General features: G+C 38.5%; 1 long non-coding RNA gene across 1 annotated transcript; it reads left to right on the plus strand.

The window, feature by feature from the left end:
* The first annotated feature begins 4,099 nt into the window (after nucleotides 1-4,099).
* On the plus strand, nucleotides 4,100-9,232 carry LOC124278120. Its single transcript, XR_006898990.1, has 2 exons — nucleotides 4,100-4,169; nucleotides 4,715-9,232. It is a non-coding gene; the product is annotated as an uncharacterized LOC124278120 (long non-coding RNA).
* Nucleotides 9,233-9,606: the final 374 nt, after the last annotated feature.

A 9,606-nucleotide genomic window follows, 5' to 3' on the forward strand; every position in this document is an offset into this window, starting at 1 on the left:
TAGCATCAGCCCCATGGTTATTCACGAGGATAACGTAAACCGATTGTCACTCTATCTACATCGCCAAGGGCTACGCGAGTGCTCTCTTCCTCGACGACGTGGATACAAGTAGATCAAGATCCACAGCATCTCAAACTACAGTTAAACTACATCATAAAGCTACTAACACAGCTGGGATGGTTAGTAAACTTACACAAGTCGGACCTAGTACCATCGCAAGATCTGCAATTCCTAGGCATTCGATTTATCACCAATCTCAACCGTGATAGTCGCAGATTCAGAAGACCGCTGGCTCAAGATCCAACAGATCATTCCACCAGCTCTACGCTCGCCGCTACCACTTCGACAATGGCAGAGCTTACTAGGTCTTCTAACATCAGCCCAAGACTTGACAGTCATAGGCAGATTACAGTTACGCCCATTACAGGTCTTCGCCAACACACATCTCGACGACCTACAACCATTCAGTCTACCTAAAACATCTCAGACCTCATCTACTATGGTGGACAAAGAAATCGAATGTCTGCGAAGGGATTTGTTTAGCAGAGCAGGAATTCAAAACCCATCTATATGTAGACGCTACGCTTCCAAGGTTGGGGAGCTCATCTCACCAACCGGACGGCATCAGGGTTATGGACTCAGCTAGAAAGCAAACTCCACATAAACGCATTAGAGATGAAAGCTGTAATCAACGCCATAAGACATTGGAGCAACATTCTACAGAATGCGCACCTGATGATACATACCGACAACTCGACAGTGGCGCTTTTATGTGAACAGACAAGGCTCAACGAGATCGCCTTGGAACCTTTGAATTTAACCTTTCAACTGTTCGAATTAATCCAAGATCTAAATCTACATGTCAAAGCATGCCACATTCCCCGAGCCAGGAATATACTAGCAGACGACTCTCTCGCCACATCTACCATCACGGCAGAATGGATGCTCAATACAGAGATATTTGCACAGATAATCAAGCAAATAGGAGCCTGCTAGTAGATCTATTCGCCACAAGGTTCAACAATCAACTACCACATTCGTGGTCACCAGTGCCAGACCCACAAGCATGGGCAACGGATTTAAGCATATCATGGAAGGCCTCACGCGTACGCTGCGTTCACTTCAGCAGCAATAATACCTCTAGTATTACAGAAAATCAGCCAAACGCAGAGCCTACAACTCACTTTGGTCGCGCTCTACTGGTCGGCCAGAACGGTTTCCCCGCCTCTAATACAAGATATCGGTCAACCGCACTAGAACTACCTAAGCTTAAACCTGTTAATACATCCTCACACCAAACAGGTGCACAGAAACCCAGAAGTATTCAAACTTCACGTGATGGACTGTATTAAAATGTGTTTAAACAAGAGAGGATATTCTACCAGGGCTGCAAAAGCGTCACGCTTTGCCTTACGATACTCAACGCCAGAACTTGTAATGGATGACAAGTGGCAAAGTTTCAAAATTATGCAGCAAACAAGGGTTTTACAGCGCAGAGATGCTACGCGATCCTCAAGTGGCAGACTATTTGTGTTACTTACGCAAAACAAACATTTAAAAGGCTCGACATTGTCAACATATCTTGCCAGCTTTAGTTCTGTGGGGATTTCTATGAGAACGGGTGTTAAATTGACAAGAACACCAGAGTTACTGGCCTTACTAACGCATCTTTCCGATTGAGGACCAAAAGCGGAAGTTCCACTTCCAGCTTGGGATCTGAATGTAGTATTACAACACCTCACAAGTGAGGATTATGAACCATTGAATCGAATAACTTTGAATTTCTCTCACAGAAAACAGTTTTCCTGTTATCGCTAGCCACGCAGCCAGAATATCTGAAATTCATGCTCTAGATTATGAGAGGATACAGTTTGATGACAATCAAAACACAGCATCTGGGATTAAGATGGATTTCATCGCCAAAAATCAACTACCAGGTCAACCAGACAGGTTATTTCACGCCCCTGCGCTTATCCTCGATTCTCGATCTCAAGATACATTGGACTTATCTCTATGCCCAGTACGAGCTCTCATAATCTATTTACGCCGTTCTCAAAAACAAGGCTAAGATCGCCAGAAGATTGTTCATCCCCTATCGCCTACAAATCAGACAGAAGTCTCTCGCACCACCATATCTATATGGATAAGAACTGTCATTTTACGCTACGCCTATAAGGCAGCAGGACTGGACCCTCCAACAGCATCAAATCCCCATGAAATCAGGGCATTGGCCTCCACCCTCGCCCTTCACGGTAACTGTTCATTGAATACAATTATGGAAGGATGCTTTGGAAATCTAACATGGTGTTTGCTAATCACTATCTCAGAGATATCACCACCGAGGACGCCTCTGGTATTCACCATTTCGTCCTTTGGTCCCTCGCCAGCAATTGATAGTCCCTCGAGAGGCTTAATATTCACCCCCACTTAGATTATTATATATATTATGCATATATTCATTAGCTTATAACTCCATGGAGTTCTAGGGCTATGTACATAATTAGCTTAGGTTATTCAACCTTAAGCTCATACTGAGTTTATATTCAGTGTACAGCTACTTTTAGAGTAGCAGTTTATATATATATTGATATATCAGTATATTAGTAATGTAATACCCCACTTATAGTGTATATATCTGATGGCTTATTATAAAGGAAATATCCTAAGTCTCAATGCCTTATGAAGTTCCCCAAGAGGGGTTATTACAATATCACTTATTTAAATCACTAATTATAATCCAAAGTATTCTGTTTTACCCACCACCTCTCCGGTGGATTCTACAAGCAAAAGAGCATGAGTCAGGATAAGGAAAAATATGTAATTTTTTGAGTAAAATTGATATTTTATACTTATCCTGACTCATGAGGTTAGCCCTCCCATCCTCCCCACATAACACTTTGGATTTCCCTGTAAATTCAAGTGTTGGGCTCGCAAAATCAGGAGAGAGTGAAGCATGAGGCCAGAGGGTGGCGACACCTGTTCCCAGCCACGGCAGGGGAGGTAACTCTTGGGTGAGTACCAATTAGTGATTTTACATTGAAGGGAGCTTCAATTAAGGAGATACAAGTGTTCCACTATGTTCGCAAGAGGAAGGGGACAAGCAAAAGAGCATGAGTCAGGATAAGTATAAAATATCAATTTTACTCAGAAAATTACATATTTTACTTTTGTTTCTCTAAATATCATATGTATTGTAGCAACAAACTGGCTTGCTTATTTTACCCCATTCAACAATCCGCGAACTGATTACTGCTCGTTTTCCATTGACTGCTAGTTTACAGTAACATCGGTAAAAATGTGTGAATTTAAATGGCTTCCAGATTTTACCCCATTCCATGTGCTTACTACATTCATGAGGGTCCATTATAACCTTAGTGTTGATTATATAGATTTTACATAAAACTGTAACTAAAATTACACAATGCTAGGATATATTTCTTTGGGTTAAATAATAGTATTCTGTATTATATTTTACTGGCGACTGCGTCAGAATTCATCCGCTATATTATTGTGCATGTTTGAACTTGTTGGCGGGAAGCGTGTGCACAGCTGGATTGCTATTTCCAGCTCAAATACACGCGGTAATCTTAATCCCTGCAAATAATACAATGCCCAGCAAAACAACTTATAACTTAAAAGGTAAATAATCCTGTCTAGTGATGTTTAATTGCAAATTTGAGCGTCTCTACTGACAAAGTCGCCTTCTGTTGTTTGTTCACTTGAGAAGTGATCATGGTGTTGTTTTCTTACCCCTGGAAAAAGTTTGATCTAAAGCGTAACCGATGGATAAGACGACCCCCTTCTACAGACTGCTTTTTGGTCCTCAAAATTGGCTTATAGGCGGTCATATCACGGTAAAATATGTGTTTCCAGTGTTAGGAGACTGGCAAGAAACAAGGTAGGCCTGGTTAAGACAAAATCTACTGTTTGATGATAACATTTTTTTTGTTGCGGCCATTATGTTATTTCTGTCATTCATTTGATATTGTTACAAACAAAATTTGACCCTTAAATTTTTACCAGATTGACAACATTATGTGTTGCTTTGGCCAAATATTGTGACAATATGCAATGGTGATCTGACATGTACTTCTTCCAGGAATGCACCAACATCTTCTCAAAGGGTGGCGGAGAATCGTTAGCTAAACAGAGTGGAGTACCTTTCTTAGGTGAGATAACAGAAATTGTTTTTTGTTTTATGCCTGTTGGGCGGTGGGGTAGCCTAATGGTTAAAGCGTTGGCTATTCGTCACACCGAAGACCGGGTTCGATTTCCCCACATGGGTACTATGTGTGAAGCCCATTTCTGGTGTCCCCGCCCGTGATGTTGCTGGAATATTGCTAAAGCGCAGCGTAAACTCAGTCAGTCAGTTTTATGCCTGTAAACATGTTGTTTAAGTGTTGATCACATTGTCAAGGCCTGTTTGATTGGCATTTTAGAAGTTGAATAATAATAAGAAAGGTATGACACTTTATGGATGACAACTTCTATATTATGGTTTTGATGCGGTGTTTCAGTATAGATTCTTATACCGTTGTCAAGCAAGAGTTTTCACTCTTGTGCATCAAAATGTAAGAAAGAAGTTGTCATCCATTATTTATCGTACCTTTCTTACAGTCAGACCTGTTTACACTTGTTGACATATGTTTATGTTAGACACCCAACATACCTAGGTGACCCTTAATGACACTAATTATATAGTGATGGGTTACAGGTTCAATTCCCCTGGACCCTCAGCTCACGGCTAGCCTGGACCAGGGCAAGAATATTGCAGAGGCATACAAGGACTCACCAGCTCTTGCGGCTATTCAGGGAGTGGTGAAGAAACTGATGAAGGTGGATGAATATCTGCCATGACAACAACACCAGCCAATCAGGGACCTCCAATATATTCCATGCAGAGCTAGCATTCACTGTGGAGCATGGGAAGTGAATATAGTGCTGTCCAAATGTTAACAGTACATTCCTGTGTTGATGTACGCGTGGCAGATCATGCAGCTCTCGTCACACCTTGTGATGATGTGAACATGTAGTTTCTTTCCTCATTATATGGTGCTCACATCGTTGTTTCTAGAAAAGCAGGAAGTGAATAGCATCACCATGGCAACTGTAGGATCACGTGAATGGTGTCAGCATCGTGATAACTGAATAGTGTCCATGTGTTAACCATAATATAAACTGATCCATTGGACCAATGATAATCTAAATAAGAATTGTATAAACATTTGAAGGTATGCTGAAAATTATTGTTAAATGGAATCGATCACAGAAATAGTGCACATGAACAGAATCTTTAACTGCATCTTTTGTCCATAATCATGAATTTGAAAAGAAATAAGCTTGGCGAATTTGATGCCATATTAATTATATATTGTGATCAATATATATATCAGAACTTTCCACCCCCTCATTCTGCTGTCTCAGAAGCATGAGACATTGTCCCTTTGTATTATGGCATCACATTCCAGTGTGACAAGGCATTCCAGGTTGACATCAAGTCTGTGAGATTTGTAGGGAGTAAGCTGTGGAAATATAATTTACTGTACAATGTTGATGAAAGTGTTTAAGATTTGTGGATGTTATTTTGTTTTCCACAACTGTTTGATTGGCATTCCAGAAGTTGGTGAATAAAAAGACAACATACAGATTTTTTGGCCCGACAAATTCTGGTTTATTGCACAATGTCATTTTTCAATTTTGATTCAACACTCACTGTCACTCCAGCTCGATACCTCTGTTAAAATCTACATTGAAATGTCCCTATGGGTAATAAACCAGAAGTTGTCATCCATATGTGGTCAACATATGTTTTATTAGTCACTTTATATATCACCTTGGAATAAAAGAAATTAAATTAAAATTTGACACATGATTACTGAGATTCTAATTGTTGAAACCTTCTGTTGGTTTAAGCATACAATCACAAAAGAAATGTTTCCCTATGATTGTAATCATAAAACAAATTCCCAAAAGCAATAGTTGTTTGTTAGTTTTGTTTGGAAAGTTTTTTGTTTTTGTTATTTTTGACTATTTTATCTACAAAAGTGTTTGGATTGGCATCATTACACGAGCACGTTTCCACACAACTAGTGAGGAGTATAATTTCTGAAGCTTAGTAGAAGCGATTCTCTGCCCAGCATAAACTGAATCTATATTTGCAGAAACTAAACAATGAATAGTTAGTACTGACTGCAACCTACAAGGTAATCTAGCTCCCATTTGAAGCATTACAGCCAAGAATGATAGGCTTAAAGTGTAATCGTCAAAGATATGTCAATTCTACCCATGAGCCTAGAACGATTCTATGCTTTTTGTGATTATCAGTGGGTGATTGTTCACTGCATCATTGTTCATAAAGTGTCATCTGAGCCTTCTTACACTGTATGACTTTATCGGTAAAGCGTGTAAAGCACCATTGAGCAGCTGCATATAGCTGGAAATAGGGGCTATACAAAGCAATTATTATTATTATTATTATTATTACATAGTCACTGCTCATGGTTTGAAATCATAATTTGTATATGAAAAATACAGTACCAATCACTGAATAGGTTGTTAAAGATAAACTTGTTATGTCTTTAAGTTCTACCAACATCAATATGTCTATTAAAGGCTTGATACTGGCTAATAGCTTGATATTTTTCATAATGTGAGTGGGTCAGCTGATGTGAAATTATTTAGCAAAATATTGAAAATACACTGGGTTGTTACTGAAATCTGGTTGAGATTGACAGTGCAAGGATCACAATGCTGAACAATACCAGTATCAGTGTGTTGGTAGATACATGAAATAGTGTCAGTAATGTTTGGTGGAGTTGATATCACTGAAATACACAAGTATCAATGTCTCTCAATAGTTGCATGTTATAGTATCAGGACATGTGGTGGTATTGATATCACTGAAATATACAAGTATTGATGTCTGTCAATAGAAACATGTTATAGTATCAGGAATGGTCATGTCAATATAATGATTACACAATGCCATTTAGAAAGTGGTCAAATGTAACATATGTTATATTTGGGATAACACTTTCTTAGTAAAATATAGATTCTAGTACTTTTTGAGTTGAGCCCCATCTGGGATTCGAACTCACACCCTCAGAGTCAGGCACCTAATCGCCAGCACACAAAGTCAGTTGATATCACTGAAGTCTACAAGTATCAGTATGTGCCTGTAGCTGTTCCTCAAGCATTCACATGATAGTATTCTACTCAACTTTTCTAGGGATAATCAGATATGTCATTTATTCAATAAACACTTGGCATCATGCGATTCATTTGTATGAATCATGGCAACAAAAGTGGAGGAATGGGAGGCTTGGTGTGACTTTTACAGTGGCTAGCCACTTGGGGGAATCTACTGCTGACTGTAAAACCCTTCATGCCACTTACTAGATCTATTAATGTCCCTCTTTTTTGGCTACTGGTGATGTCACCCTGTCCGTTGCTATGGCAACATGTTGGTGCTACCTTTTAATATGTGCTTAGAATTAGCATAGATTGAAATTTTGAATGTAGTTGGTATTTGTAAGTGTTTTAAACCGATGTTGTTTTATTTCTTTTGAATTACTCTTGTTGAGTTTGAATTACAGAGTCAAAGGTTTGTTTACTAACGCAGATTAACTGCAGTCATATGAAAACATTGAGTGTTCTTTAACTACATTTGAGTAGTATATGTTACACATAGGTTGTAAGAAAATTCCTTTGGAAACATCTTTTAAATCATGATTGAGATGAATTTAAATAAAAATTGACCACAGAATTGTTTTGTTGGCTTCAAACATTTAGAGCAGGTTTGTAAAACAAGTATTTTTGGTGGGCCTTGATAGTGTTAATCTTGTTTAAACCATGGATGACAGGGTAGAGCCTTGTATAGGACATGTTGGATCCATGGCATCCCATGCTTGCTGTAAACTTGGTATACAAAGTAGGAGTTAGTGGTTGGAGTAGACAGTTATCACAAAGTCAAGTATCTATGGCTGGCTTAGAAGCATTATAAATACTCATGGGTTTTCATGCATTACATTCAACTGCCACTACATTCTTGCTATTTTCAAACTCAAACTGTTTGTAAAATACAATTTCTTAACTGAACAGAACACATTTTTTTATTTACTTTCAAAACAGGTAATGCAGATCACAGCATGTCTGAAATATATATGTCTAGTATGCATTAATCAGTTTATGTTCGACATGATATTGTTCATACATTAGGAATGCTTAAATGTTTACCAAACAAGTTCATGCTTATTATTATTAGTATATTCATGAAAACTCTAACTTTGAGCACATCTGTAGTCCAAGATGGATTTTTTACTGCATGTTTATGGTCTGTTTCATCACATCTAAAATCAGCCAAGGTAAAAAAGATTACTTATGTTCAGATGTTTCTGAAAATCGTAAAAGTTAGTCTTTGCGACACTTTAGGGTCTCAAGTATAACCATAACATGGATGAATAACGACAAAGTCAGGTTCTCATGTCTCATAAACATACCTGATAATTTTTATGACAATTTCAAACAGTTCTGCTAATTTCTTAAAGTATGCACATCCCTTTGCCGTTTGGCCCATATGTCATGACTGTTCTGATATAATAAATTATTGAAACTTGGTTTGTGTCCCCAAAAGAACTGATCCGGAAGATGAGGTTTCTGGATGACTTGGGTCCAAAAGGTAATGCTTCTGTTCTACTGGGGTCAGGAAGGTGATGTTTCTTGATTAATTAAGTACCAAAGTCGATCATTCTGGATGACTGGGCCCCAGAAGGTGATGTTCTTAGACTACTTGGGTCCAGAAGGTGATGATTCTTGATTACCAGGTTTCAGAAGGCGTATGAAGCTCCAGAAAGTCATGTTTCTGAGTCTCTGGGTTACTGGGGTCATGACCAAGTGGTTTCTCTGTATATTCCAGTTTTGTTTGAATTGTCCCCTGTATATTTTTGTCAATATATTATCTAAAGTGGCACATGGAGTTATTACTTTAAAGAGGTTAACATGGATCTTCCAACTAGTCCAACTATTTTTTACAGAATTATATTTCTATTAATAATTTGTGTAGAAAAACCTTACTTTACCAAATATAATTAATTTGTTTCAGAACCATTTGTTTGACCATGCGAACCTTTCATGCCAACCATTCGTCCATCCTGCTCTGTACAATCATGTATATGTGTTTGTTATGAACATATGTGATAATGTAAAATAAAAATAAAATATTGCATGAATTACATCAGAAGTCGTTGTTTTGTCATTTTGCATCAATATGGCACTGTAGTATTTTGAGGGTCAGTGAAGGGAGAATCAAACTGCCACTTATCATCGTCTCTGCAGATACCTCCAACTTGTTGGTCATGCCTTGACCTCTACCTGTACCATGAATGTTACTGCTCTTATTACATGGGAGGAGGAAGTAATTATGCAGGGCCACCTGACGTCGGGAAGGTTCATATAGAAACTGTTGTATTGGTGAAGACATGATCAGTTCTACAGTCGTCCACCGCCTTTCTTCACAGTGTCCCTTCGTAGCACTCCACAGGTCTTACAGCAGTATTATCACATATTGTTACACATGGTAATAGGCTTTGTATTCATACTCCAGGAATT

The sequence above is a fragment of the Haliotis rubra genome, unplaced genomic scaffold (assembly GCF_003918875.1).
Source record: "Haliotis rubra isolate DU_JTF1 unplaced genomic scaffold, ASM391887v1 Scf2310, whole genome shotgun sequence".
Classification (NCBI taxonomy): Eukaryota; Metazoa; Mollusca; class Gastropoda; order Lepetellida; family Haliotidae; genus Haliotis; species Haliotis rubra.